Raw genomic sequence first — 26,492 nt, 5'->3', positions numbered from 1 at the left:
GCAAGGGACAGATCATCCAATCAAAAAATCAACAAGGAAACAATGGCTTTGAATGACACACTGGACCAGATGGACTTAACAGATAGATTCAGAACATTTCATCCTAAAGCAGCAGAATATACATTCTTTTCCAGTGCACATGGAACATTCTCCAGAATAGATCATATACTGGGACACGAATCAGCCCTAAGTAAGTAGAAAAAGATCGAGATCATAGTGTGCATATTTTCAGACCACAATGCTATGAAACTCAAAATCAACCACACAAAAAAATTTGGAAAGGTAACAAATACTTGGAGACTGAAGAACATCCTACTAAAGAATGAATGGGCTAATGAAGCACTTAAGGAGGAAATTAAAAAGTATATGGAAGTCAATGAAAATGATAGCACCATAACCCAAAATCTCTGGGACGCAGCAAAGATGGCCATAAGAGGAAAGTATATAGCAATCCAGGCCTTCCTAAAGAAGGAAGAAAGATCTCAGATACACAACCTAACCTTAGGCCTTAAGGAGCTGGAAAAAGAACAGCAAATAAAACCCACAACAAGCAAAAGACAGGAAATAATAAAGATTACAGCAGAAATTAATGCTATTGAAACCAAAAAAACAGTACAACAGATCAATGAAACCAGAAGCCGGTTCTTTGAAAGAATTAGCAAAATTGATAAACCACTAGCCAGTTTGATCAAGAAGAAAAAGGAAAGGACCCAAATAAGTAAAATCAAGAATGAAAGAGGAGAGATCACAACCAACACAACAGAAATAAAAACAATAATTAGGAGAATATTATGAGCAATTATATGCCAATAAAATGGGCAATCTGGAAGAAATGGACAAATTCCTAGAAACAAATACACTACCAAAACTGAAACAGGAAGAAATAGAAAATTTGAACCAACCCATAACCAGTAAGGAAATCGAATTAGTAATCAAAAATCTCCCCAAAAACAAGAGTCCAGGGCCAAATGGCTTTCCAGGGGAATTCTACCAAACATTTAAGGAAGAGTTAACACCTATTCTCTTGGAGGTGTTCCAAAAAATAGAAATGGAAGGAAAACTTCCAAACTCTTTCTATGAAGCCAGCATTACCTTGATTCCAAAACCAGACAGAGACCCCACTGAAAAGGAGAACTATAGACCAATTTCCTTGATGAACATGGATGCAAAAATCCTCAACAAGATATTAGCCAACTGGATCCAACAATACATTGAAAAAATTATTCACCACGACCAAGTGGGATTTATACCTGGGAGGCAGGACTGGTTCAATATCTGCAAAACAATCGTTGTGATTCATCACATCAATAAAAGAAAGGACGAGAACCATATGATCCTCTCAATAGATGCAGAGAAAGCATTTGACAAAACACAGCATCCTTTCTTGATAAAAACCTTCAAGAAAGCAGGGATAGAAGGAGCATACCTCGAGATCATAAAAGCTACATATGAATGACCCAACACTAATATCATCCTCAATGGGGAAAAACTGACAGCTTTCCCCCTAAGGTCAGGAACAAGAAAGGGATGTCCACTCTTGCCACTGTTATTCAACGTAGTATTGGAAGTGTTAGCCTCTGCAATCAGACAACACAAAGAAATAAAAGGCATCCAAATTGGCCAGGAGGAAGTCAAACTTTCATTCTTCACAGATGACATGATACTCTATATGGAAAACCCAAAATATTTCACCAAAAAACTGCTAAAATTGATTCATGAATTCAGCAAAGTTGCAGTATATAAAATCAATGCACAAAAATTGGTTGCATTCCTATACACCAACAATAAAGTGAAAGAAAGAGAAATCAAGGAATTGATCCCATTTACAGTTGCAAAAAAACCCATAAAATACCTAGGAATAAATCTAACAAAAGAGGTGAAAAATCTATACACTGAAAACTATAGAAATCTTATGAAAGAAATTGAAGAAGACACCAAAAAAAATGGAAAAAGATTCCATGCTCCTGGAGAGGAAGAACAAATATTGTTAAAATGTTGATACTACCCAAAGCAATTTACATATTCAATGCAATCCTTATCAAAGTAACACCAGCATTCTTCACAGAGCTAGAACAAAGAATCCTACAATGTGTATGGAACCAGAAAAGACCCCAAATCCCCAAAGCGATCTTGAAAAACAAAACCAAAGCTGGAGGCATCACAATCCCAGACTTCAAGCTATACTACAAAGCTGTAATCATCAAGACAGTAAGGTACTGGCACAAGAACAGACAACCCAGAAATGGACCTACAAAGTATGGGTAACTAACCTTTGACAAAGCAGGAAAGAATATCCAGTGGAATAAAGACAGTCTCTTCAGCAAGTGGTGCTGGAAAAACTGGACAGTGACATGCAGAAGAATGAACCTGGACCACTTTCTTACACCATACACAAAAATAAACTCAAAGTGGATGAAAGACCTCAATGTAAGACAGGAAGCCATCAAAATCCTCAAGGAGAAAGCAGGCAAAAACCTCTTTGATCTTGGCCACAGCAACTTCTTATTCAACACCTCTCCGGAGGCAAGGGAAACAAAAGCAAAAATGAACTACGGGACCTCATCAAAATAAAAAGCTTCTGCACAGCGAAGGAAACAATCAGCAAAACTAAAAGGCAACCGACAGAATGTGAGAAGATCTTTGCAGATGAAATATCAGATAAAGGGGTAGTATCCAAAATCTATAAAGAACTTATTAAACTCAACACCCCAAAACCAATAATCCAGTGAAGAAATGGACACAAGACATGAATAGACACTTCTCTAAAGAAATCCATATGGCCAACCGACACATGAAAAAATGCTCAACATCACTCATCATCAGGGAAATACAAATCAAAGCCACAATGAGATACCACCTTATACCTGTCAGAATGGCTAACATTAGCAACAGATGTTGGTGAGGATGCGGAGAAAGAGGATCTCTTTCGCATCATTGGTGGGAATGCAAGCTGGTGCAGCCACTCTGGAAAACAGTATGGAGGTTCCTCAAAAAACTAAAAATAGAACTACCTTACGACCCAGCAATTGCACTACTAGGCATTTAGATAAGGGATACAGGTGTGCTGTTTCGAAGGGACACATGCACCCCCATGTTTATAGCAGCACATCCACAATAGCCAAAGTATGGAAAGAGCCCAAATGTCCATCGATGGATGAACGGATAAAGAAGATGTGGTGTATATATATACAATGGAGTATTACCCGGCAATCAAAAAGAATGAAATCTTGCCATTTGCAACTATGTGGATGGAACTGGAGGGTATTATGCTAAGTGAAATTAGAGAAAGACAAAAATCATATGATTTCACTCATATGAGGGCTTAAAGAGACAAAACAGATGAACATAAGGGAAGGGAAACAAAAATACTATAAAAACAGGGAGGGGGACAAAACAGAAGAGACTCATAAATATGGAGAACAAACTGAGGGTTCCTGGAGGGGTTGTGGGAGGGGGGATGGGCTAAATGGGTAAGGGGCATTAAGGAATCTACTCCTGAAATCATTGTTTCACTATATGCTAACTAATTTGGATGTAAATTTTAAAAAATAAAAAATAAAATCAAAATAAAATAAAAACTTTAAAAATAAATAAATAAAATAACTTAAAAATTAAAATTAACTTAATTTTAATAACTTAAAATTAAAATACTTAATTTTAAATATTAAATTTAAATATTATTTAAATATTAAATTTAAATAAAATTAAAAAACTTTGTGAAATCATTGTTTCACTATTTGCTAACTAATTTGGATGTAAATTTTAAAAAATAAAAAATAAAATCAAAATAAAATAAAAACTTTAAAAATAAATAAATAAAATAACTTAAAAATTAAAATTAACTTAATTTTAATAACTTAAAATTAAAATACCTAATTTTAAATATTAAATTTAAATATTTAAATTTAAATATTATTTAAATATTAAATTTAAATAACTTAAAATTAAAAAACTTTGTGAAAAGTTTTAAGTCTTAAGAACAGACTAATGAAATAATTCTAAACAAAACAAAACACAAAACACGGAAAGAGAATATGAAGAATTTTAATTCATAAAGACGAGCTGATATTATTCTCATTTCTAAAAGGAGATACCCTATTTGATGAGTGCTTACTTATAAACCAGATACTCTCTAAACTATCTCGTTTAATTCTCAAAACAACCCTATATCATTATCCCCATTTTTCAGTTGGGGAAACAAAGGCTTAGAGACATTAACTAGCTTGTTCGAGGCCACACAGCTAGTAAGTTTTGGACTTTGGTTTGAACCCAAGACTGCCTTTCAACTCCGTTTTTTTCTAGCCATGACTTCTACTGCCTATAAAGGGAATAAAAAGGAGATGCAGTAAGTTGTATGTGTTTCAGGGACTTTCTTCTTGTACTCTGCATTTTCTACACGGAGCAACTATGCCATTAATAACCAGGAAAAAAATAACAGTTATTGTTTTTATAAAAGGAAACAACAGAAATGGTTCTTTCTTGCCGGAATCCAGAGGAGAAAGGAAATACCCATTTTCATTTATCATGTTTCCCAGAGGGATGTCTATTCAGGGTGAGATGATGCTTCCTTGTGAGGGTCTCCTTTATATGCTGTAGGATTTTAGCACCATCACCCCTGTCCACCCAATGTCCCACAGCAGATATTGCCAGTGCCTTGCCAGCAACCTGTCAGCACCCACCCCTCCAGCCAGTGCCACCAGCTGCAAACACCTGCGACCTTCTGCCTGGTAACTTTCGCCCTGTTTGGAGAACATGCTTGGTTCCCACGCAAGGCAACCCAGAAGTGCCAGAGCATCAGTGCCTCTGGAAGCAGCCCTTGACCAGTGCTGAACTAGAACGTGATGGCTCAACTCCCCACCTTCCCTGCCTCTCAGATGCAATGACTCTGAAGGCACGTCCTGCTCTCCGAGTCCCCAGCAGGACCCCAGCTCCAGTCACCCCGGTGGTAAGTGGCCTGACACATTGGCTTCCCTACCTTGTTACCTTGAAACACTTAACTGTTTTCTGGGATCCCCTCCTAAAAACATGACTTGCCCTCAAATCCTTGTCTCAGAGTCAGCTTCTGGGGACGTCAGGCCAGGGCGGCTCCCCAGGCATGTTGACACTGAAAAAGGTCCTACAACTTCCAAACACCAGGCTCAGAGAGTACAATGCTCTTCCAAAATAAGAAACCGTTTAAGTTCCGCACTTGCTCTCTAGTAAAAGACCTCCGGCTCTAAGAAAAGCCCATGGCGATGTCATTTCACAGAGAACTCCCCCAAAAGTCCTTCAGACACCCCCTTGATGTCTGCTGCTCTCCCATTCTCCAGTAGTTCAACTGAGTCCCTACCTGTGGTTCAAGAAACAGTGATGATTTTCAGCGCAAAATAACCACATGGCTTGGGGCTAAGCACCACTCCAGGAAGGAGATGGTCATAATCACGGTAATGCCAGGAGCTAACGTTTATTGTTTGTCATACACCTGAAACAAGGTAAGACTTTACACAAATTGCTGATTTTGGTTCCCTTAACACGAAGAAATGTGGCTGCTTGGAGGCCAAGAGCACCTAGACACGAATTCAAAGTGGGCCAGTTCATTCAGTCAACAAAGATTTACTGGGAAAAAAATATATATTCATGGAGCACTTACTAAGTTCCAGACAATGTGCTAGGTAGAAGCATTCAACAGTGGCCAAGTCACATATGTTCCCTTCTCTCAGAAGCCACATTCTAATGGAGTATTGGGTTCAATCAGGATGGCTTTGCCCCCCCCCCCCCAACCCTGACCCCCACGGACATCTGACAATTTCTGGAGACATTTTTAGTTGTCATAATTGGGGAGTGGGTGTGTAACTGGCATCTAGTGGATAGAGGTTAAGGATGTTGCTAAACCCTGTACAATGTACAGGGCAGCTCCCACAACAAAGAATTATCTGGCTTAAGATGTCCAAAGGGTCAGGGCCCCTGGGTGGCTCAGTGAGTTGAGCATCCGACTTCGCCTCAGGTCATGATCTGATGCTTCGTGAGTCCGAGCCCTGCATCAGGCTCTCGGCTGACAGCTTAGAGACTGCTTTGGATCCTCTGTCTCGTCTCTCTCTCTCTCTCTGCCCCTCCCTACCCCCTCTGACTCTCAAAAATAAACAAACATTAAAAAAAAAAAAAAGTCAAGGCTGAGAGACCCTGTAAGAGAGGAAGAAGAGAGAATGGCAAAAACCAAACCGAGAATTCTGAGATGTGAAACCTGGGCTGGTGTCTTCCTTGTCCGCTTTGGTTCTCAATCTGGGAAATGGTATTTGCTTTATCATGAGTCCCTCTTCAACATCCACGAATGGAGGTGGGGTCATTGTTTAAACAAGCACACGCATCACGGAATGGAAGTCTGAAGGAGGTCCTAGATAAGCTTTCCACTGGCAGCTCATTCCACAGCTCAGTTTGGTACTAGGTTGGCCGACGGCTCTCTCTGCCGACCCCACCCTCCTTTTGTAAGGAGAGATGCGCTGATGTGTCTTTTCAGTCATGTTACACATCTTATCATTTACTTATTCCACCGCATCTCACGAAGGGTTTGAGGCAGCCAAGTAGATAGAAACAATCATACACCCAAACCAGGAACAATACAGATTAGAATCAGGGGCGTGGAGGGTTTTTCATTATGGTTGTTGTCTGTTTACAAACTTGTCTTTTGAAGAACTCCCCCTCAAATACACCATGTACACAAACACACCTGCTGGAAGGGGGTCCTGTACTGTCTGTGAGATTTGGATGTACTTGACTCTTCCCACGGCCGGCAGTGAATATGTGATCCCAGAGTGATCTGTCAGAGCACCACTCGGCCTGGCCAACGTGATTGGTGCAGGGACGGGCATGCTATCTGAGACCAATCACAGACCTCTCTAAGGTTTCTTCCAACCTTGTGAAGAACTACAGCTGTCCCACTCTCTGGGGTCTACAAGTTAAGGACATGCTGCATTAGGGCTGCCAGCCCAGGCAAAAAGCCTATCTTAAAATTAGGATGAGAGGGCTCCTGCGTGGCTCTGTGGGTTAAGCATTTGACTCGGACTCAGGTCATGATCTCGCAGTTCTCAGGTTCAAGGCCTGTATGCGGCTCTGGGCTGGCAGTTGGGAGCCTGGAGCCTGCTTCCGATTCTGTATCTCCCTCTCTCTCTCTGCCCTTCCCCTGCTCATGCGCTCTCTCTCTCTCTCTCTCTCTCTCTCTCTGTCACACACACACACACACACAAATAAATAAACATTAAAAAAAGTTTGTTTTTAAATTAAGATGAAGGAAGCACACAAAATCTAGAGATGGAGAAATGGGGCTCTGAGAATACCTGTTGAGACCCAGCGATGTCTGAAGGTCAGTGACGTGGTCCACTGAATCTCTCTCTTTGCCCAAAGCTATCTACACATTCATTGCAATCCCAATCAAAATTGCACCAGCATTCTTCTCGAAACTAGAACAAGCAATCCTGAAATTCATATGGAACCACAAAAGGCCCCAAATAGCCAAAGTAATTTTGAAGACGACGACCAAAGCAGGAGGCATCAAAATCCCAGACTTTAGCCTCTACTACAAAGCTGTCATCATTAAGACAGCATGGTATTGGCACAAAAACAGACACATAGACCAATGGAATAGAACAGAAACCCCAGAACTAGACTCACAAACGGATGGCCAACTAATCTTTGATGAAGCAGGAAAGAATATCCAATGGAAAAAAGACAGTCTCTTTAACAAATGGTGCTGGGAGAACTGGACAGCAACATGCAGAAGATTGAAACTAGACCACTTTCTCACACCACTCACAAAAATAAATTCAAAATGGATAAAGGACCTGAATGTGAGACAGGAAACCATCCAAACCCTAGAGGAGAAAGCAGGAAAAGACCTCTCTGACCTCAGCCGTAGCAATTTCTTACTTGACCCATCCCCAAAGACAAGGGAATTAAAAGCAAAAGTGAACTACTGGGACCTTATGAAGATAAAAAGCTTCTGCACAGCAAAGGAAACAACCAACAAAACTAAAAGGCAACCAACGGAATGGGAAAAGATATTTGCAAATGACATATCGGACAAAGGGCTAGTATCCAAAATCTATAAAGAGCTCACCAAACTCCACACCCGAAAAACAAATAATCCAGTGAAGAAATGGGCAGGAAACATGAATTGACACTTCTCTAAAGAAGACATCCGGATGGCCAACAGGCACACGAAAAGATGCTCAACGTCGCTCCTCATCAGGGAAATACAAATCAAAACCACACTCAGATATCACCTCACGCCAGTCAGAGTGGCCAAAATGAACAAATCAGGAGACTATAGATGCTGGCAAGGATGTGGAGAAACGGGAAGCCTTTTGCACTGTTGGTGGGAATGCAAATTGGTGCAGCCACTCTGGAAAACAGTGTGGAGGTTCCTCAGAAAATTAAAAACAGACCTACCCTATGACCCAGCAATAGCACTGCTAGGAATTTACCCAAGGGATACAGGAGTGCTGATGCATAGGGGCACTTGTACCCCAATGTTTATAGCAGCACTCTCAACAATAGCCAAATTATGGAAAGAGCCTAAATGTCCATCAACTGATGAATGGATAAAGAAATTGTGGTTTACATACACAATGGACTACTACGTGGCAATGAGAAAGGATGAAATATGGCCCTTTGTAGCAACATGGATGGAACTGGAGAGTGTGATGCTAAGTGAAATAAGCCATACAGAGAAAGACAGATACCATATGGTTTCACTCTTATGTGGATCCTGAGAAACTTAACAGAAACCCATGGGGGAGGGGAAGGAAAAAAAAAAAAGAGGTTAGAGTGGAAGAGAGCCAAAGCATAAGAGACTCTTAAAAACTGAGAACAAACTGAGGGTTGATGGGGGGTGAGAGGGAGGGGAGGGTGGGTGATGGGTATTGAGGAGGGCAGCTTTTGGGATGAGCACTGGGTGTTGTATGGAAACCAATTTGACAATAAACTTCATATATTGAAAAAAAAAGATTTCTTTCACTGGAACGTAAAAGATCCTGACACAGTCCAGGCATATAGCAAGATGCGGGCAGAATGGAAACCAGAGAGCAGGAGATAAGGATCAAAGCAGGTTTGAATTTGGTTGTGTTTGTTGGTCACCAAAGGTTAGGGTGACCAGTTACATCATTCTCTGTAGGTTTGCCATGAGATCATTCAAGCTCCTTAGGAGACGCCAAGCTTTTTCCTAGCACTGGCTTCTCAAAATAGAATGGACTTTGTAGAAGGAAATGCTCAGATACAGAGAGGACGCCCTCTTTGATGGACACCCTTCAGCAAATATAATCACGGGATTTGCAAAGCTGTTACCAAGACTCTTGTGGATGCTAAGGGACTCCCCCTCCTTACAGGGTTGGTCAGCTTGATTTTGTGGGATCAAGAGAAAGGCAATGTGCTCCAACTCTGCACACTTCTGAAGGTTCTCTCCCCTGGTGAACATTCCTAGAGGTGGTTCTAGAACACTGTAGCCCCTAACAGTTCTCAGCCATGGAAAATAGGGGAAAGACGCAAAGGACTAACACTAAAGGTACAGAGCACACCTGTACTACAAGAAAGCTAAGGACAAAAATCACTGCATGTATAAAAATAATCAACTATTAGCTTGCTCAATTGTCCTCTGGACTTAAGCCGGTCAGTGTTCAACTGAGAACAAAAAGATAATAACTTTACAACTGTGTGTATAAAATATTGGAAATATATTGTAGGAAATGTGTCAACGGCACAGCACAGTTAGTTAGTACATCGGTTATTTTGGCTTTTGTTTGTTTTGCTTTCTGAAAAGAGAACCCCTTTGTAAAAGGTAAGTCTATTTTTCAACTTTTGGGCAGCTAGCTTTTATTTGAGAGTAAGGAATTAACTGTATTTACTAATTTTCTTCCTCATTTCTAGAACACAGATATTTTGATGGTAGATCATATTATGTATCCTATCCTATCCTATCCTATCCTATCCTATCCTATCCTATCCTATCCTATCCTATCCCCACTTGGTAAGTCTCTGTACACTCACACACATACGTGTAGAAACCCACTTTCCTGTTCAGCATCAGAGTTCAGCATTTACAGGTGTCCACTTACCTTTAGTAGTAGGTATTCTTCTGACTTCCTCTTGCTTTCACTGTAATAATCTTCGGATTTTGTTTGCCATGCATAGTTGTCATCTTTTTCTTTCACACATTCTTTCTTCCGGATTTCTCACCAAAGCCTGTAACCCAGAAAAGAGACGCTCCTTAATTTCTGTAGGCACGCAGGAAAGAACTAGAGTTCTCAAATCAGTGACACTTCTAATTTATTTCTAGTTTTCCCTTGGCTGGCTACGGTTTAATCACCGTTTTAGAAATTTACCTAACGAGATTTAAAATAGAGCTATCTTGACATACAAATGAAATTGAGGCTCTTCTCAACAACTAAGTGATTTGGCCTCTTACATAATGCATTTCATTGAATAGACAGTGTTACCGTCTCTGTAGAAGGAGATTCCACAGGGCTGAAAGTTATCTACAGTAGTTGTAAATTCAGGGTGACAAAAGTGGGAGAAATCAATAAAGCATCAGCGCAGAATCCATGTTACAGAATTACTGGAACCAGGATAGCACTCCCAAATCTCGTTTTTAACAGATGTCAGTTGTGGAGAGAATGAAGCACATGTCATGAATACTGATGAAATTTAGTGTGTGTCTTGCGCCCTAAGATGCTCATTTATATGTATTTGTCATTTTCTCTAGAAAAGAAAAGGAAACAGCTATCCCTCGGAAGCTCTCCTTAAGTCAGGAAGTGTGCTTCTTGTCAGCTGTGGGCCAAACTGTTTCACACCCAGGAGTGTGTAAAAAGTGGACAAGAAGGCGGAAGCAGCAGGTGTGGCATTCGCTGTTTTGCCGTGTGAGTGGATAAAACTCGACTTGTCCACCCATCCCGCACTGCACCTCCCCATTCCACCTGAGCCTCAGCTCTCCCTGGACATGGACACAGGCGTGAAGTGGAAGATGGCGGCCACAAGCAGAAAGAATTCAGGACAATTTGTTCATCAGCACCTTTGCTCCTGTCTCCTTACTGACGCCATATGATACACCCATCTTTTCTAACAGGAACGAGATATTCCAGGGGCTCCACCACAATGAGAGCTGAGAGTTTCTTTTCTTTTCTTTTTAATGTTTATTTATTATATTGAGAGAAAGAGCATGAGTGCGGAAGGAGCGGAGAGAGGGTGACAGAGAATCTCTGCGCTGTCAGCAGAGAGCCTGATGCAGGGCTCGAATTCACAAACCATGAGCTCATGACCTGAGCCAGAACCAAGCGTTGGATGCTTAATGGACTGAGCCACCCAGGTACCCCAGCTGGGAGTTTCTTGTGGGCAATATTTGCAGTATCCTTTTAGGACAAAAATAGATTTTAGGAAACAAACTAATTTACTTATCTTTGAATCTTAAAGCCAGTAAGACCCTAATTTTATGTGAGGTGTGTTAAATTCAATATTAAAATGCTAACAGGGGCGCCTGGGTGGCGCAGTCGGTTAAGCGTCCGACTTCAGCCAGGTCACGATCTTGCGGTCCGTGAGTTCGAGCCCCGCGTCAGGCTCTGGGCTGATGGCTCAGAACCTGGAGCCTGTTTCTGATTCTGTGTCTCCCTCTCTCTGCCCCTCCCCCGTTCATGCTCTGTCTCTCTCTGTCCCAAAAATAAATAAACGTTGAAAAAAAAAAAAATTAAAAAAAAAAAATAAAATGCTAACAAAAAAAATTAAATTTAAATAGTGGGATCTAATGTTGATAGAGTGTAGCCATGGGACTGCAGTAATGGTTTGGGTAGGATGAAATCAGAATGAAGACCTCTCACATCCAGCCATCTCCTTAGACCCCATGGCTTGCAGGGAAAATACTGGGTATAGAAGATACGAGAGGGATAGTGTAGTCCCAGCCCCCACTTTACGGTAAGATAACTGAGGCTTCGAGAGAGGGAAGGGGACCTGCAGGAGAACCACATGGAGAACTGGCACCGTCGTGACTCTGTACGTTTTCTGCTTTATCAAAACGTCTCACTACAACTTCCATGTGTCCACCAGGTTACATAAGTTCCTGGACTGGGGGTTAGACCTTGTAAATAGTGATATAACAAGCAGCCTGGATCACAGGGCAGAAGAGAGAGAAAGGCAATCATTTATTGAGTGCCCACCATAAGCCATTTAGTGCACAGGGCATAGCACTTACATTGCAGCTAATGCTTCTGGGAACTGTGAAAATCATATAGGAATCATTATCTTATGAAGATGAGGAAACTGAGTCACGGCAAGAGGATACTTTATTTGAGGTGACACACAGCTAGTAAGTTCTTTGTTGTTTTTGTTTTTTTATTTTAATTCCCGTACAGTTAATATACAGTGTTGTAATAGTTTCAGGTGTATGATATAGTGATTCAACACTTCTATACATCACCTGGTGCTCATCACAAGTGCACTCCTTAACCTCCATCACCTATTTCACCCATCCCCCCCCCCCCCCCCCCCCCACCTACCTCCCTTCTGGTAACCATCGGTTTGTTCTCTTTTATTAAGAGTCTGCTTCCGGCACCTGGGTGGCTCAGTCAGGTGAGCATCCGACTTCAGCTCAGGTCATGCTCTTACGGTTCGGTTCGTGAGTTCAGCCCCGCATCGGGCTCTGTACTGACAGCTTAGAGCCTGGAGCCTGCTTCCGATGATGTGTCTCCGTCTCTCTCTGCCCCTTTCCTGCTCACACTCTGTCTCTCTCTGCCTCTCAAAAATAAAGAAAACTAATAAAAAAAAAAGAGCCTGCTTCTTAATTTGTCTCTCTTTTTTCCTTTGCTCATTTGTTTTGCTTCTTAAATTCCACATATCAGTGAAATCCTATGGTATTTGTCTTTCTCTGACTGACTGATTTCTTTCTTCCTTTCTTTTTTTCTTTCTTTCTTTCTTTCTTTCTTTCTTTCTTTCTTTCTTTCTTTCTTTCTTTTTAAGCAGCAGGTAAAAGTTTATTAGAGTAAGATTGGAAAGGAACAATAACAGGAAATCTCTCTTTACAGAGAGGGGACATTCGAAAGTGAATGACTTATTTCACTTAGCATTGTAATTTCTAGCTCCATCCATGTCACTGCAAATGGCAATATTTCATTCCTTTTTATAACTGGATAGTATTCCATTTTATATACACACGTACACACACCATGTCTTTATCCATTCATCTATTGATGGACACTTGGAATGCAAACCGGTGCTGCCATTCTGGAAAAACAGTGTGGAGTTTCATTAAAAAGTTAACAATAGAACTACCCTATGAGCCAGCAGTTGCACTACTGGGTATTTACCCCAAAATACAAAAACACTAATTCCAAGGGATACATGCACCCTTATGTTTATAGCAACCTTATCTACAATAGCTAGTAAGTTCTTTGGTTCCATGGCCCGATATACTCTGACTTCCTACCTGTAATGAGCAGCAACTGTAAACCCAGGAAATATGCATCTCTTTGAAAACTCCAGATCCCAAGAATAGAAACGGAATGGATAGTGTTTTAAAGAAGACTAAAGAAGAGAACAGAGGAAACATAAGTTAAAAGCACTATGGGAGTATATTCAACAATTCAACTCTTAATGTGTAGGAGGGAAATGTCTTAAGATCTTTGAATATACCAAATATGCAAATGCAATTAGAACATATCATGTAACTTCACCCATAAAATTCAGTGAAGGATACTTGTCATATTAAGAACCTACAGGTGAGCAAATAAGTTCAAGGTCTCAGTGAGTTAGGATGCCTGAGATATGATCACCTCTTTGCTTAGGCTGTCATAACAAATGCCATATACTGAGTGGTTTGAACAGCCTTCACAGTTCTAGAGGCTGGAAGTCCAAGGTCAAGGTGGCAACAAGGTTTGGTTTCTCCTGAGGTGCATGTATCTTTTTGAATTAGTATTTTTATTTTCTTTGGGTATACACCTACCAGTGGAATTACCGGATCATATGGTAATTCTATTTTTAATATTTTGAGGGACGTCCATACTGTTTTCCACAGTGGTTATACCAGTTTGCCTTCCCATCAACAGTGCACGAAGGTTCCTTTTTCTCCACATTCTTGCCAACACTTGTTGTTTCTCATGTTGTTGATTTTAGCCATTCTTACAGGTGTATGGTGATATCTCACTGCGGTTTTGCTTTGTATTTTTCTGATGATTAGTGACGTTGAGCATCTTTTCACAAGTTCGTTGGCCATCTGTATATCATCTTTGGAAAAATGTTTATCATGTCTTCTGCCCATTTTTAAATTGGATCATTTGTTTTTTGTGTGTTGGGTTGTAGAAATTCTTGGTATAATTTAGATATTAATTCCTTATTGGATACATCACTTGCAAATATCTCCCCCCATTCAGCAGGTTGTCTTTTCGTTTTGTTGCTGGTTTCCTTTCCTGTGCAAAAGCTTTTTATTTTGGGGTAGTCCCAACAGTTTAACTTGCTTTTATTTCCCTTACCAAAGGAAACATCTAGAAAAATGTCTCTATGGCTGATGTCAAAGAGATCGCTGCCTATGTTTTCTTCTAGGAATTTTATGGTTTCAGGGGTCACATTTAGGCTTTGGTCCATTTTAGTGTTATGTGTGGTATAAGACAGTGGTCCAGTTTCATTCTTTTGCATGTAGCTGTCCACTTTTCCCAATGCCATTTGTTGAAAAGAAGGTCTTTTTCCCATTGGATATTATTGCCTCCTCTGTCATAGATTAATCGGCCATATAATCATGGGTTTATTTCTGGGCTTTCTATTCTGTTCCATTGATCCACGTGTCTATTTTTGTGCCAGTACCATACTGTTTTGATTACAACAGCTTTGTAGTGTATCTTGACATACGGGATTGTGACACCTCCAGTTTTGTTCTTCTTTTCGAAGATTGCTGTAAAGGTCTCATTTTCACTTAATTACCTCTTCGAAGGCTTTCTCTCCAAATATAGTGACATTCTGAAGTATCGGGGGGTCAGAGCCTCAACATATGAATCTTAGGACACAATTTAGTCCATACTGCCCACTCAGTAACTATTTCTGTTGCCACAGCAGTGCAAAGCCAGGTACTAGAAAAACAACAAACCTGCTACATGCCATCAACATTCAGCGTCACCCATAAAGATTCGAAGCCCTCTACTATTTGAATTCAGGCCCCTAAGGGTCTATTACAGGTTTTAAATTTTAAAAAATAAAGGTGGGAAAGGTCATGATTCAACAACCTTTGGTCACAACGGTCTAAACCAGGGGTCAGAAAAGTATCGCCTGCAAATTAAATCCAGCCTGCTGACTGTTTCTGCAGGTAAAGTTTTTTGGCACGCAGTCACATCCAGTCATTTAAAGATTGCCTCTGGTCGCTCTGGAGCTACAATTACACAGCTGAATAGCTGTGCCGGAGACCCAAGACCAAAAGTATTTACTATCTGGCCTTTGACAGAGATAGTTTGCCAACTCCTGCTTTAATCTATGGTAGTCAGAGTTTTTTTTTTTTTTTTTTTTTTTTATTGTAGGACTTTTCAGGGTCTGGAAAATATATGCTTCAAACTTCAAGGGGAGGATATACAGTAAAACTGCATCTTGCATTGGAAGTAATTTCTAAAGTTAGTTCAAACTGAAAACTGTGAATGATCAGAACGAACACTGGGAATCCCTTAGGGAAAGTGCCACACCATACAGTCTACCATCGCACGTCATCATCAACATGGCCAGGTTTTCCTTCAAAGTTGCGACAGATAAAATTGCTTTTGAGCACCACATGAAAGAGTTGGCTTTCTTTACGGGCCCCTGTATAAAAACATGCCTACGAATCGCCCTCGGCATGGTAAGACGCTTGAAGACACTGAGAACTGCCAGGAGGGTCAGGATACCAACTCACACTAACGTCTTCAATTTGCCAAAGTTAAATATGCACTCGCTGTGACTTTGCAGGAGGTGGTTGTTGTCGTTGTTGTTTGCACTGTTTCCCAATTTAACCTCTCCCATCTCATGCCCCCAAGCCCCCAGTGCCAGAAGCTTATAATAGGACCTGTGTTTCATGGCATGCATTTAAAGAAATGAAGAAATACTAAAATACATGGGTATTAGGGACCAATCAACTGAACAGAAGACATGTATGAGGCTTTCTTAACACTAATTATAAAAGAAGTGTAGGACAAAGCCGCAATAAGACACCACTTAATACCCATTAGGTGGGATATTTTTTTTTAAGTGAAAAATAATAAATGTTGGTGAAAATGAGGAGAAGTTAGAACGCATTGCAGATGGGGATGTAAAATGGTGCAGCCTTTGTAGAAAATGATTTGAAAGCTCCTTAAAAAATTAAACATAAAATTACCACAAGATACAAGAATTCTGCTTCTGGGTACATACCCCAAAGAACTGAAAGCAGACGGTTGTGCACCTGTTCATAGCTGCATTATATGTTATATTGTTCACAGTAGCCCAAAGGCAGGAATAATCCAAGTGTCCACTGACAAGATAAATGGATAAACAAAACGTGGTATATACATACAATGGAGCAGTATCCATTTTTAAACAGAATGGAATCCTGATACATGCTACATTGTGGATGAATTTTAAAAACACTATGGTAACTGGAATGAACCAGATGCAATAGGACAAATATTGTATGATTTCACTTGCATGCGGTGCCTCGAGTAGTCAAATTCATACAGATGGAGAGTAGAACAGAGGTTATCAGAGCATAGGGGACTGAGGAATGGAAGTGATTGTTTAATGGGCGCAGAGTTTCAATTTGGAGTGATGGAAAAGATTCTGGAGACCCATGGCCATGAAGGTTTTACAACACTGTGAATGTACTTAACGCTGCTGAACTGCATATTTAAAAATAGTCGGAAGGGTAAACTTTTTTTTTTAAGCTTGAGAGAGGAAAGAGCACAAACAAGGGAAGGGCAGAGAGACAGAGACAGAGAGAGAATCCTAAGCAGGCTCCACACTGTCAGTGCAGAGCCCGTAACAGGGCTCCATCCCACAAACCGTGAGATCATGACCTGAGCCAAAACCAAGCGTCGGACACTTAACCAACTGAGCCACCCAGGTGACCCTAGAATGGTAAGATTTACATTATGTATATTTTACCACAATAAAAAATGCTCCAGAAAAAAAATTTAAAAAAATGTAGGAGCGTAATTGCAGGGATGGGGATAGAGAGGGCTTAAATTGTTTATACAGAATGTCTCATTCTGCTAAAAAAAAAAAAAAAAAAAAAAAAAAAAAAAAAAAGCAGCCAACAAATCTTTGGCCTGCGTAGGTGACAACATCATAGCTTGGAATTAGAGGAAGCAATAAAGGGAAGTGTTATTCCAGAAAGACCTTTAGGTGATAGAGAAATGAAGCAGAAAAGTGGTCACGTGCCCTTGGAGTTCAAAGTAGTATTGGCAGGGATGCTCGGGTCCTCACTTGGCTCCTCCCGAGCCCGAGTCTTCTTCCAGCACAGCCTCACTGCCCCCTTGTCCCCATGCTCACTCCCATACTCACCCTTCCATTCGCCCCATCCACTGTCCACTCAGCAGCCTGAGTGCTGGCGAAAATACAGTATTACGCAAAGGATGATGTGACAAACTCCTGTCCGCGTCACTGTGCCGTCACTCAAAATGAACTAATGTTGTTCTTCGCATTCATTAACTCTTTTGAGAAACAGAACCACATGGAACTTAAACCCCTCCAGTTCACACATGGATATGCCTGTGTGTGTGTGTGTGTGTGTGTGTGTGTGTGTGTGTCCAAAACAACATATCCTACAGTAGTGTAGGTTTTACAGTTTTTATAAAGTATAGCATGCTGTATATTACACTGTACTCCACATTGTTTGTGAGACATCTTCATTTTGGTCCATACAGATCTAGGTCATTGACTGTTGTATGGCACTCTATAATACAACCATACCATAGTTTAATTCTCCTTTTCTGGACTGATGGCTATTGGGTGGGGTCCAATCATGACAAAGGATGCTCCGATGGACACCCTTCACAATCCTCCTCTAGAGTCCAGATCCCTCTGTTCAGTGGCAGAGGCTGTCCCGGCCCATTAGTATTGTGACAGCCCTATGTATACCTGCAGGACTTTGTCCTGGTTAAGTCCAGCTCTCCTGGGGGCATCTGAAAATGGGAGAGAGCTCTTTTGTGAATTGGGGGTGGAGGAGAGCAGGGATGCTAAATTTCTACAGTGCATGAAAGTCTCGAGGGACAGAGACTTGCCCCTCACAAAAATACCAAGTGCCCCTCCTTGGAGAAACAATGTTGCTAACTTTCTGTCTGCAGGAAAATCTGTTGTGGAATATGTGCATTCTCAAGTGCAACTGGGGGATGACAATTTATTCTCCAAGTGCTGTTTATCTCAATTCCTGGCCAAGTTTTACTTGTCTAATTCAACCTTTTGAATTTCTGCTACTCCGACAGGCATAAAATGCTATCCTGGGATTTTAAACTGGCGTTTCTTTTTTCAACATTTACTTATTTTTGGGACAGAGAGAGACAGAGCATGAACGGGGGAGGGGCAGAGAGAGAGGGAGACACAGAATCGGAAACAGGCTCCAGGCTCTGAGCCATCAGCCCAGAGCCTGATGCGGGGCTCGAACTCACGGACCGCGAGATCGTGACCTGGCTGAAGTCGGACGCTTAACCGACTGCGCCACCCAGGCGCCCCTAAACTGGCGTTTCTTGCTTTTATCAGTGATGTGGAAAGCCTTTTCACATTTTTATTACTCATTCATGTCTTCCCCTCAAGACACGGACTGTTAGTAAGTGGCCCATTTTTCCTACTGGGTAGTTTGACTCTTCCTTATTGATTTACAGGAATTTGCTCGAGATTCTAGAAACCTGGCTTTTGTCAGTTATTTCAGGTTGCAAATATCTTCTATTGGTTTGTCACTTGCCTTTTAATTTTATGGCATTATTTTGTGCAGAAGTTATACATTTTGACATAGTGAAATCCATCAACTTCATCATTCTTGAGTGGTTTTGTGTCTCTAGCTTACAAAATCTATGTTATCCTAACGGTATAAAGATACCTTCTTTTTATCTACCTACAGGTTTTGAACTTTTACATTTTATACTTAGGTTTTCAATTCACCTCAATTTATTTTTGTACGAAGTGTAAATCTGGAAGTTTATTATTCCATAAGGAGAAATAACTTACTTCTGATACTCATTTACTTCTGATATTCTATGTTTTCCATTCTGAATTTCAATGCTTCCTGTGTCTATAGGGTCTACAGGGAAGGGTCTATATTTGTTCAGTCTCTATTCTGTCCCACTGACCTATTTTTCAATACCCCTATACCTATAACATAATGTCTTAATTACTATGGTTTTATAAATATTTTGATAATTAGGGGAAGCATTCCTTCCTTCTTCTTCTTTTGCAAACCTCCCTTATTACGTTCTTGAATTTTTTTTATTTATTATTTTTTAAAAAATTGTAATGCTTACTTATTTTTTGGGGGGCAGGGGCAGAGAGAGGGAGACAGAATCCAAAGCAGGTTCCAGGCCCTTAGCTACCAGCACAGAGGCTGACATGGGGCTTTAACTCACGAACCATGAGATCATGACCTGAGCCGAAGTTGGTTACTTAACTGACTGAGCCACCCAGGTGCCCCAAATTCTTGCATTTTTACATTTCCATTCAATTTTAGAATGCTGTTGGGATTTTGTTCAGAACCTCAATGAATTTATAAATCCTTTCTTCGGTAAAAATCAGCATTTTATAATATTGGTCTTTCCTTTCCATGTATATGGTATATCCTACCATTTCTTTAGTTCTTTTGTGGTTCCCAGTAACTTTCTCCTGAAGTAGTTGCACATTTTCTTAAAACTGGACTCCCAGTTTCTATATAATTTTGAGTGCTGAAGTGGTTTTTTTAAAAAAAAAAAACAACAACAACTCAAATCTCATGATATCAACTGTCCTTCCCTGAATGTAGGTCTCCTGAGGCTTTCTATTACACTTAAAATAGAATCCAAACTGCTTACTGTGGCATGATTACAGTATGTGGCTTGGCACTGTCTTCCTCTTGAACTTTAACTTGAATCTTGTGTTAGCCATGCCAGTTTTCTTTATACATGCCAAATATATCAAGCTAATTTCTCCTCAGGACCTTGTCCTTGCAGCCTCCTTTTATGGAAACTTGTTCCCCAGATATGCACATGGCTGGTTTCTTCTTGCCACTAAGGCCTCAGCTCAGATGTCACCTCTCACGCTGTCCCTTCCCACTAGACAATAGCCCTTCAATCATTCATAATGGCATAGCTCCTTTATTTCTTCACAGCTCTTGTCACCATTTAAAATTATCTTGTTTAACTCTACTGGTGTTTCTCCATAATAGACTGTGAGCTCTACATAATTGGGACTCTGCTGTCTTATTCCCTCCCATGTCCTCAGCACCTCAAATGGTTTCTGGTACACACAAAGTAGTCAATGAATAGGTATTGAATAAATAAGTGAGTGAATAAATGAACGAACTTGGATTTCACCTTGTCCCCTGGTTGATCCTTCTATGTCCTCTTATATCAGCGAAGTGTTCCCTTTCTCCCACTGGCCACATACTAGCAAATAAATAATAATTTGCAGACATTTCTAGTCTCTCAAAGAAATAGCTTGACCATAGGCATACTTATAAAGGGAATTCCAAACACATCTGTATTCTGAAAACCAGGTTTCTAGCTTATATGGAACAGAGAAGCCTTCATTCTCCCATTCACCCTATTTCTACTCCCAAGAGATAACCATCGACAGTTTCTTTGTGTGGAGTCAGAAACTTTTTACCCATTTACTTGTATGTATGTATGTATCTAGCTATCGTCTATCTATCACAGGTTAGAGAATTTGAATGACTCAATATGGGAAGTTTTATTCTTATTGACAAAGTATTATTTTTCAGTGGATCTGAGTTTGTTAAAAAAGCAGATTCCTACTCCCACCTCTAGAGGTTCTGATTTCACAAACCAGGGGTGGGTCCCAGAAATCTTCATTTTCGACAAGCATCCTAGATAATTCTGATGCAGGTGGCTCAAAAACCACTCTTTGGGAAATGCTCCCCAAGTCAAGGCCATTTAACACCATCCTTATTTAAGACCATGCATCCTCCTGAACACTAGGGGGCAGATGGAGCCACGTGCATGCCCAGTGTTAAGATGTCACAACCCCTTTGCTCAGAAAGAGGGTGTGGCAGATACTGAGCCTCCATTAAGACCCCAAGAATCTAGACTGCTTGTGAAGCCACATCAGCAATCAGGAAAACAGCTCAAAACTGAGAAAACCTGGGTTCTAAACTCCACACTGCCCCGCACCTCAGTTTCTTCACGTGCAAAATGAGAAGTTGGACCAGATAATCCAACAAGCCCCTTTCCACACTAACATTTTATGAGAAACTTTAACATCACATGGATTTCTTTGTGATTGGGCTATGGCTGATTTTGATCCTGTACCTTCCAAATTTTCTAGGACGGGCTTAGGTTATTTTTATAATGCAAAAGAAAATAATCCAAAACATTTAAAAAGATTTTTCTCATCGTTACTCCAACAGCATTTTCACAAACTGAGATGCTTCTGTTTCAGTGCTAACGTTCACTACTCTCCATGAATACAGAGAAACAACAAAATCTCAACGCGCCTAGGTCAAGGCAATTTAATGCCATTCTTGCTTGTTTGAAGCAAATTTAAAATTTGCTCAATAGGCAAAATTGAACCTGTGACTCTATGCAAGATGGTAAACATGGAAACGAAACAGCCCAAGATTCAATCTCAGCCCAAATCTCATACTACATGGAGAAATGAGCAATATTTAAATATTTAATAATACCCTGTAATTTTTATAGACTCCTGGGCTTCCGAGTTTCTGACAAAGTAATCCCCGAGCCATAATTAACAAAAAAAAGGCAACCTTCCTAAAAGTTTTCCAGAGCACAAGTAAACTCCTCAAAGTACTTCCTTGGCAGTGAGTGTGTTGGGAATAGTGGCATACCAGCAGTAAACAAGAGCTAGAGTTTGGATATTGCTCTGAACTGATGATGGATGTTGACTGAAATGGCTTTTAGGAAAAGAAGGTTGTGATTAGAAAATCATGACATTTCCAGCACTCATTTATTAGCATGTCTGGAAAATCACAGATGAGAGATAACAGAGTCTTTGCAACCTGAGTTCCATTCACAGGATGTTTACAAATAATTAACTGCTATTCAATCTTCAGAGTCATTTGGTCAGTGTCCTAAAGGCAAAGCAAGGATACAGACACCATAACCAATCACTGTAGGTGGTCTCCTAATAAAGACTTCCATTAGCTACTAGTTGCTCAGACCATCAAACTATGGATGCTTTCCCTACCACTTCCCATTGCTCCAACCCTCGCAGCACTACCACTATGGTCCGCCCCTCAATTTGTTCCTATCTCCTTATTTCTAATGCCACCAGTCCAGTCCAAGCCACAATCATCTTTCCCTTAGACTATTTCAACAGTCTTCTTATTAATTTCCCCACTTGACCCAAGACAATCCCTTCTTCACGTAGTGGCCATATTTACACATCAGATAATTTTTCCCCCTGCTTAAAGCCCTTCAATAACTTCTCATTATTATTATTTTTTTGAGAGAGGGTGCAAGTTGGTGGGATGCAGAGAGAGATAGAGAGGGAGAGAGAGACAGAAGTGGGGCTCCCCCAAAGCAAGGCTCAAACTCACTCAAAGCGGAAATCCTGCTCACCCAAAGTGGGGCTTGAGTACACGGATGTGGGACTAAAACTCATGAACGGTGAGATCATGACCTGAGCCAAGTCGGATGCTTAATGACTGAGCCACCAAGGTGCCCCGATATCTTCTCATGTTCATGGAATAAAACTTAAGTTTTATCTGCTCTCCACTTCTGAAGCGTCATTTCACGACAGACCTTCTTCCACCCTTGATACGTCCCACATTTGCTTCCTTTTCCTTCCTTACTTTGCCGAGCTCATTCTCACTTACTGTCCTCACTGCTCAGATTACTGTTTCTCTAGACTGTCACACAGCTGGTTCCACCTCATCTTCCCAACTCAACATGCAGGATCTTCCCTGACCACTATATCCTGTATGGTACCAACCTGCATTTGTGTTATTCTCTACCCTTGCGTATTTCCCGTACGATCCTGAAATTCCATTGTTTACTTGATGGCTACCCACCCCTCCACTAGAACGTAAGCTCCCGGAGGAGACCGACCTTGCTTGTCCTATTCACTGCTGAACCCCCAGAGTCCAGGACAATGCACACAGTACTCAATGACTTTTTGTCAATGGGGCACCTGGGTGGCTCATTCGGTTGAGTGTCCGACTTTGGCTCAGCTCATGATCTCACGGTCCACGGGTCTGAGCCCTGCGTCGGACTCTGTGCTGACAGCTCAGAGCCTGGAGCCTATTTCAGATTCTGTGTCTCCCTCTTTCTCTCTCCTCCCCTGCTCACGCTCTCTCTCTTCTCAAAAATAAACAAATGTTAAAAAAAATTTTTTTAAATGACTTTCTGTCAAATGAATGTATGTGTTGTTTTAGATTCAAGCAGGATCCAACTTTTCAGTGCTCCCTGTCCATTCAGAATCAAAACGCAATTACTTGCCCATGCTACAAGTTGTTAATGTGCAGAAGAGACCTATGCTTCTCCAAGAACATCCTCATCGTTACCCCACAATTAGGTTAGAGCCTCCAACTTAGAGCTCATTGCTCTGAAAGCAGAGAATTCTTGGGAGATGTCAGATGAAGCTTAAAACCTCGTTGACAAGCTGACTCGTACAGTGTATCTTGACTTGGAGGAATGATTGTGTAGCTTGTCAACGCTGGAAGTGAAGGGTTTACGGTGTGAGTGGGTGGATCACTGTGTCACATGGCCTGAGGCAGGTGGATATTTTTAAAATGCTAAGGAAATCTGCTAGGATAGTCTGTACACTAGCCAGGCATTCAATCGGGCGGGGGGGGGGGGGAGCTCATTTGGGGCCCAGATAAGAGGTTCAACTAATTTTACATGCGCCCCATACCAAGGTAATTTCACTCTGACTGGCAGAGTGAACTACGGAGGGTTAGCAACAGGCAATTTTCTGCACAGTATCATGATTTATAAATCATTTCTACCAGTTTGTCATCTCTTTTGTTTCTTGAGGCAATTCTAAAGGTTGGTCAAATACTTGTTACACCGATTTTATTGTATGTGTGTGTATCAGACTCCATCTCACAATGAGTAAATACTGAAACTTGATTTGGCATCAAAATCTTGGAAGATCAGTGTTTAGGGAGTATACTCATAAACCAACGAAAGATACTGCAAAAGGCATTTTATTATTTTTTATTTTTCAAAGTTTATTTATTTGAGAGAGAGAGTGTGCATGCACACGTGAGTGGGGGAGGGGCAGAGAGGGAGAGAGAGAATCAGAAACAGGCCCTGCACTCAGCACAGAGCCCGACGTGGGGCTCAATCCCACGAACCCAGAGACCATGACCTCAGCGGAAACCAAGAGTCAGACGCTCAACCGACTGAACCACCCAGGTGCCCCAAAAGGCATTTTAAAAACCAACTTTAGGGGCGCCTGGGTGGCTCAGTCGGTTGAGCGTCCGACTTCCGCTCAGGTCATGATCTCACGGTCCGGGAGTTCGAGCCCCGTGTGGGGCTCTGTGCTGACAGCTCAGAGCCTGGAGCCTGCTTCGGATTCTGCGTCTCCCTCTCTCTCTGACCCTCCCCCGTTCATGCTCTGTCTCTGTCTCAAAAATAAATAAAAAAAACATTAAAAAAAATTTTTTTTAAATCAACTTTACTGAGGTATAATTTACATACAATAAAATACTCCCACTTTAAGTGTTCAGTTCATCAGATGCTGACATATATTCACTTCTGTACTTATCAGCACAACCAAGACATAGAACATTTCTATCTCCTGAAAAGTTCCATTATGGTCCTGTGTACGATATCCTCCCTCTTACTTCCTACCTCTGCCCCAGGCAACCACTGCTCTTCTTTCTGTCACTAGATATTAGTGTGCTTTTTCTAGAATTTCATAGGAGTTGAATCCTATAGTCTAAATTTTGCGTGCTTGGCTCCTTTCGCTCAGCATGATATCTCTGAGCTACATCCATATTGTTGCACATACTCATAGTTTGTTCTTCCTTTAAATTATTTTGTTTTATTTTACGGTATTCTATCGTATGGCTAGACCCCAAACGGTTTATCCATTTACCTGCTGATGGGTATTTGGATTGTTTCCAGTTTAGAGCTACAAAAAAGGCAACCGTATCGACACTCCAGGGCAAACCTTTGCATGGACATATATTTTCATTTCTTTCCTGTAATACCTTGGAGTGGACTGGCTGGGTCTTCTAATAAGGGCATTTTCAATTTTAGCAAAACTGAAAAGTGTGTTCTAAATGGCTTTGCCACTTTAAATCCCACCAGCAGTGTGTGAGAGTTCCAGTTGCTCCACGTCCTCACCCACACTCGGTATTGTCAGTCTTTTAATTTTAGCCACTTTAATAGGTATTTGCTGGTATCTCATTGCGTTTTGAATTTGCATTTCCTTGAGGCTAATAATATCGAGCATCTTCTCACATGCTTATTGCCCATTTGTATAACTTACACAAAATACAATTTGAAAGATAAGAAATATAAGTACTTCTATCTCTTATGTGCAAGAACTTGCCTTATTTTAGAAGCAGTTTTGAAAAACGCAACCTGAAGAGGATATATATAAAATATTCAGACTATAAAGTTAAAATATATTTAGAGGACACATTAAAACTAATGAAAACAATAACATGGTAGAAAAGATCCACATTTTATTAGCTTTGTATTCTATACCGCACATTCATCTAATGCTCTAAGAAACCAGGAAGCCTGAATTTGCAGAAAGGGGATGAGATTAAATTAACTTGATCTCAGCGAAGAAGGAAAAGGCTTGGCCCTCTTCACTTCTCATTATTCTCTCTTCTCTAGACTTCATTTTATAGGCCATAGGTTCAATTATTCACAGTATCTTTTTATATCTAGTCTCATAAAACTGTAAGGTGAATCATTACAAAATTAATATTCAACAGGCTTTATATAACTCTGCTTAATGCAATGCATAACTCAGATTTTTATCACCCCAAGGCCTCTCAAGATCTATAAATGAAACCAACTTAATAAAAGACCATGTATTTTAACTCTAACATAACCTACACAACCTCAACACTACATAACCACTCAATGTAGACTAGACAATCAGACATGACAGAAATGGACTGTATATAGAAGGTCAACCTGTGCATGAAGATTCTGATGATGACAACCAAAATTTTGCTGTGACTCATTTGTTTAGAGGAACTCATGGCTCTAATGAAAAGGAGATTAATTTGCTTCCAGAGCATTCACACAGGAATCACTGTACACTTTTTACACCATGTGACCCTAAAAAATTTTCTGATTCCTAAATAATGGTCCCCTCCTAGGAAGGACAAAAGCTAGTGAATGCATCTACCAAAATCCACCCTCTAATCT

General features: G+C 40.8%; 1 protein-coding gene across 24 annotated transcripts in view; it reads right to left on the bottom strand.

Moving 5' to 3' along the window:
• LOC147571616 (uncharacterized) overlaps window positions 1-26,492 on the bottom strand; it is a 624,145-nt gene that overhangs the window by 456,321 nt on the left and 141,332 nt on the right. For all 24 annotated transcript variants that reach the window (XR_015247221.1, XR_015247224.1, XR_015247228.1 and 21 more), the window contains exon 2: window positions 10,083-10,209. The gene's annotated coding sequence lies outside the window, so the exon portion shown is untranslated. The remainder of the gene's footprint in view (window positions 1-10,082; window positions 10,210-26,492) is intronic.

Source organism: Puma concolor, unplaced genomic scaffold, assembly GCF_028749965.1.
Source record: "Puma concolor isolate L17-30 unplaced genomic scaffold, mPumCon1.1.hap2 unalloc_scaffold_14, whole genome shotgun sequence".
In the NCBI taxonomy this organism is placed as follows: domain Eukaryota; kingdom Metazoa; phylum Chordata; class Mammalia; order Carnivora; family Felidae; genus Puma; species Puma concolor.
This window is presented reverse-complemented; position numbering and strand designations above follow the sequence as displayed.